Source organism: Chelon labrosus, assembly GCF_963514085.1.
Source record: "Chelon labrosus genome assembly, chromosome: 19".
Lineage (NCBI taxonomy): Eukaryota > Metazoa > Chordata > Actinopteri > Mugiliformes > Mugilidae > Chelon > Chelon labrosus.
In genome coordinates, this window is record NC_140352.1 from 14,719,498 (window position 1) to 14,725,536 (window position 6,039).

The window sequence follows — 6,039 nt, forward strand, 5'->3', positions numbered from 1 at the left end:
GATGGGACTTGGGCCACTAGACACACATCAAATATATATATATATTAGGGCCGGGACTTTAACGCGTTAATTAAGATTAATTAATTACACAAAAATAACGCGTTATTTTTTTTTAACGCATTTTAATCACACTTATTTTTGCACCGCGGAACGTTTCTCACTGGATGAGTTTCGGCGGACCGATTATACTGGAGCACCAACTAGCGTTCATTACCAGTGTCCTCAACAAGCAGCGGGTGCTGCCGTGAGCCCCTCTCCCGTCCCAAAGCACTCACAGGCGGTCAGTCTCACAGTAGCCCCGCGCAGCAGCGGTCAGAGCAGAGAGGGAGAACCACGCCACCGCGTCCAGACTGCAAACGAATGACGCATGCGCAAAGCTGCCGCTGATCGCGCCCTGGTTTACAGAGCGGGATGTAAATGTTTCTTCACTGTCACACTAAAATAAATAATAAAATAATAATCCATTTAGATTGTTAATTTTGTCAAGTAAAAACCGTTTGTACAAAAAATGTTAAAAATATTCTAGTTATGGCAAAAAATGCTCATGTTCTTCTGTGCCTGTGACTTGTAGGCTAGAAACTAAACCAAACTTAAGAAAAACAAAAAAAAAAAAAAGAAAAAACTTAAGTTACTGTGCCAGAGTGTCTCTTTAGAGTCATTTTGCCAATACCAAGCCCTGATAAAGGAGGCGCGTTAATAATACAGCGTCCATCACAATTACATCCAAAAGGTAAATTATGCAAATTAGCCGATGACGTCATTTAGCGACTTCTAGCGACTTTTAGGACAGCCAATAGCTACTTTCCTTTCCTGAAGAGTTGGCAACACTGTTCATTACTTCAGACAACAACAAACCACAGTGAACATGAAAGAAGAAGCTGATGAGACCGCTTTGGTTGGCCCCGTGGATGGGAAATTTAGTCATTATTCAATGGTATACTAAAAATCCATATGAAAAAAATTACTTCTCACTGTTCTCAGGTCAAATATTTATATGCGATTAAAATGCGATTAATTTCGATTAATTAATTACAAAGCCTCTAATTAATTAGATCAATTTTTTTAATCGAGTCCCGGCCCTAATATATATATATATATATATATATATAAAAAAAAAAAAAATATATATATATATATATATATATATATATATATTTTTTTTTTTTTTTTTCAAGGATGGTTTCTGTCATTTTAGTGTAATTCTTTTGGATAAGTTTCGTTTCAGTAGTTATGGAAACAGGATGTGACATAATTGCGACTACCAATTGCCATGAAAACAGCTCCATAAACCAATCCCGTGGGACCGTGAAAGTTGTAAGAAAGAAATTATAAAAAGAAGTACAGTGTATAATCCAACATTTCCCTGTAACTGGGGGAGTAGAGCAGAGCGCAGTATTAAATAAACGAAAACGTGAGCGAGTCTGGTGGAAGTGTGGGTGGGTCATTGATGTCGCAGGACCGTGTGATTCCACTCTCGGACCGTACTGCGCAGACTCTGGCTCCAAAGTCGCAAGATGGAGCTGGTCGTACCCCCGGAAAAATAGTGTCAGTTTTGAGCAATGCAAGGAAGTGGCGACATATGGTCCATATTTATATACAGTCTATGCTTTTAGTGATTTGTTGATTTCCAAACATGCAGGTGGAACATTTCTGCTGTGCTTGTAAAATATCTGACTATATATAGAGAGAACTACTGCACATACACTGCAACTACTGTGCCCACAGCACAATATTGCTCTTCTTAGCTCCTCAGGGACCCGTTATATTCATTAGTGATGACAGGAGCATAGCTGTAGGCCTACGTGTGCTGGAGAACTGTGTGGGAGGGATGCCAGTTTCTGTGAAATAAGGATGGTGCTGAATTGGTCAATGTATAGGTTTCAGTGTGACAAGGTCATTCACTGCTGTCAGGTGTGGCAGCACCTTTTCTAGAGTTTTTATCTGATCAGATAATGACGTCAGTGTGGGGTGCTCCCATCAAGTCAGACATTAATCACATTTAACCTTCAAAGTGGTTTTACACGGGTCAATGTAAAACATGGTCATGCTGTATGTTGTGATGTATTGATCAGCAAAGGTCTCTACAGGTATAAAGCTCAAATGACCACTCTAATCTATTACCACACCTTTAATGCTTTCAAGATTAATGATTTCTTTACACTAGACTAAGCTGCATGCAATCTAGGATATTGTATAACCTACTGTTGCTATCCCTGCCGTGACTTGCTTTTACAAGAATTACATTTCCACGGATCCACAGATCGGTTGTTGAGACTTTCCACACAGAAATTTTGGGGAAGTTTTTGAAACCACTTCAGGCAAGGGCAGGACAGTCAATTCTAGCTAACAAATGTCAGTATTGCTATCTTAAAATGCTTCATCACCTTTGGTTAGCAAGTAAATTCAGCCAAGAATACCTATAAAGTTCTAAATGCTGTATGCAGTTGATAGCTGATGACACTAAAAGACCAGATAAAAATTCTGCTTCCTTGTAGTAACGTCCAATGCAAAGACCTGTTAATAAAAGAAACTGCATTGTTCTTTTACTACAAGATGCAATAAAAGAACTTGTAAACTTCTCCAAAGCTAATAAAGACGACCCTCAATGTTCAGTCATGGTATATCCAAAAGCATTATAGAAAGGCAACTGGACGTGTACAGTTTCCTGAAGATGTTTTATCCAAGTAGCTTCTGCATTTCTGCACGACTGCCGGGGAGTTCAGGTTTAAACAGGAACATCTGTGGGTGTTACCCATCAGAAACTCATTCGACAAGTGTCCGTTAATGACCAGATACTTGCCTGTCATTGAAGGACACCGTTTGACCCTATCCTCTTTCTCCAATGAATGGTACTCTAAAGACCCACTGTCACTCCAAGCCTCCAGTCTCAAGGTGTGAATGGGGATGAAATTGGCCAAGGTTTGTTTATACCCTTTCTCTTGTTACTGTCATTTTTTTTTGCCACACAGCTTCCCGAATAGACACACGAGGCTGGCTCCAAAAATGAATCGATAGAGCCCCATGTTAAAATGTCAAAGCAGCAGAAAATATGCACCGATCAGGTATAACATTATGACCACCTTCCTAATATTGTGTAGGTCTCCCCTTGTGCCTCCAAAACAGTTGTGTCTCATCAGAGAATGGACATGGGCCTACTGAGGGTGTCCTGTGGTGTCTGGCAACACAATGTTGATAGTGGGGGCCTTTGGGTCCTAAGGGTTGAGGGAAATGGCCTCTGTGGATCAGGCTTGTTGATCAGTCGTTGAGCTGCTGGAATTTGGAGGCCAGGTCAACACCTTGTGCCGTTTTTCATGCTTTTTTGGGTTGTTCCTAAACCGTTTTTGTGTGTGTGCCTGTGTCAGGCTGCATCCTGCTGGGGGTGGCTGCTGCCATCAAGGAGTGTCATTGCTATGGGGTGGGGGTGCCTGGTCTGGTCTAGGTGGGTGCTACATGTCTAAGTAACATCTGCACGAGTGCCAGGTCCAAAAGTTTCCCAGCAGGACATTGCATTGTCACAAGATGTTATTCACTTCTCCTGTCAGTGGTTTTAATGTTGTGGCTCTTTGGCCATTTTTGTTCTAGCGGAGAGTTAGGTACTACCAAAATGGCAGTGGTCAAATCCACCACACAGGGCAGTGTGACTAAGGGTTTGTCCATCTTTCTTTACACAAATGTCTCTTACCACAGCTCCAAGCAATTTCTTTAAGTTGTGCTTTGGTAAGCTAAACTGTTTGCATATAATTAATCCTAAATTACCTGCGGCAAAGCCTTGTCTAGAAGTAATACAATAAACAGCTTTTAGTGACTCTAACTCGATTGTCTTAATTGTCTGGACAAAACTTTGCAAATGAGTATAATTGGAGCGCTCACTAACTGGTAAACTGCCCGAAATGTACGTTGCATGCGTTGCCTGCAGTCAGAGGCAGTGATTCAGCGTCAATTAGGGGATTTGTTCGGTTATCTTAATAAATAATAATAGACTCAAGATGCAGCGTCTCACTTAATGTGTAATTAATTGCTCTGGTGGGACTGATTGCCAACTGGCCCCGTTACACAGCAGCATCCACAGGGCGTAGTGAGGAGTCTGACTCTGCAGACTCCACTAATCCCTGTTTAATGAAACTCTCGGAAGTGTCTGCCACAGTGTCAGGATTTCACACGCAACTGTGGAATCACAGGAAGTGAGTGCAACACCAAAATATTCCAAAGAGAACTGACCGGATGAGGAAGATGAGGTTTGAACAGCACATGAAAGCAGATTCAACTATGTCTTTACAGTATATAAATACAGTATCTCAAACTGTAAGAATGCATTTCGGGTTACTTATGAGGAAGTTGTTTTCTCCAAAGTAACATAGAAATATCCTCCATTCACAGGCTCAGACACCAGCTCATATTTAGATGGGGATCAAGCACAGAATCTCAACTTTACCAAAGTTGAAATTAGGAGCTGAAAGCACAAGAGGGCTATTAGCTTAACAGATGAGGGAGAAACCGCCAGTTTCCGCTCGACAAAGGTGATTTGACACATCGTCTGATTTGTATTTTTTATAGCGCCTGAGGGGGATGACACACTTTGGCACCTTGTTCTTTCACTGAAAGGTCACCTCCTGAACAGGAAATGGTGTATTTATATCTGGTTTAACACCTCTTTCGCAGCACAATGCGCGAAAGAGGTCAGCATGGTAGTCACAAGGATTCTAGCCTTTAAACTATTTTATAATGGGAAGAGCCCCGTTGTTATGACAGAAAGTCTGAGTTATAAAATACAGACATGGCGTTTGAACGATGCTGGTGTTTGCAGGACAGCGAGTCTGCGATGAAAAGGGGTGTTTGGATGCAAGCGTTTCAGCGGTTGGCCCCGATTCTGCCCTGCCACTTCAGTTTTAACGAGTCATTTTGATCGGTCTCTTGCGAGTATTGTTCATTCAAGGTGCTCATTAGTGTGAAAAAAGCATTCATTAACAAAAACATTTAATTTACTGTATGCTGCTTGCCCAGTACCAAATGACTTAAATGTATCATGGTGAAGTTATTGTAATTGTATTGTAATAGTTAAGTATTCCGATATTTCGCGCAGGAGTCGGTGGAGACCAAAAACAGAGCTAAAAGACTTTTGACTGAATGAATGCTGATGTTGCCCCGTGTCTGTTGGTGTGTGTATTGGCTCTTGACAAGACCTCTTAACTTAAAAAGGCGACACTTTGTGCTTTGTTGTTGTTTGTTGTACGCTGGCAGACAAATAGACTTCCAGACTACAATACTGAATCACTGGCGTACTCTGCTTTGCACCGAGCTAAACTAAGTGAAGCTGCAAAAGATAATGACACAATCTAAAACATAATAGATGTTTCTCTATGTACTGCAAATATGCAAGTAAACGATAATTAACTGTTTTTGCTGAAGCAGAACTGGTTTATGTTGATCAGTGGTTTGATCAGGAGTGGGTCCAAAATTCCTGATTATTAAAGCTGCTATGAGCAATATTTTTACGAATCAGTTGGGACACGTGTAATGTGGAAGTGGACTCTTGAAGTGAAACACCCACATGCAAATTATTACACAACTGCCGTTCTCCTCATGGATTTTAAAGCATCTTTCTTGTACAGTTTCTCATGTTGCTTTAAAAGAAAGCTTTCATCAGAAAAATTTAAATTCACTCTATGCTGCTTGGCCAGTACTTAAATTTAGCATCTATTTGGTGAAATTGCCGTCAAATGTAGTAGCTAAGTATTCCGATATTTGGCAAAGGAGTTGGTGGAGACCAAAAACGGAGCCAAAAGAATCTTAGCTAAACAAATGCTGATGTTGCACCGTGTCTGGTGGAGGTGTAAATTGGCAACCATTTGATGCCTGACTTAAAAAGGTGATAGTGTTGTGTTATGGGTTGTTGCATTGCCCAAAGGTAGCCAAATTTAGTGCAGCTTTAACGGAATACTACACTTCGTTACAGATTGGTCAAAACACGAGTACTTGTCATTCGGTTGGAATGGTCTGCTTGGTGTTTTAACCGACAAGCCCAAGAGTTTGTCAGTTTGA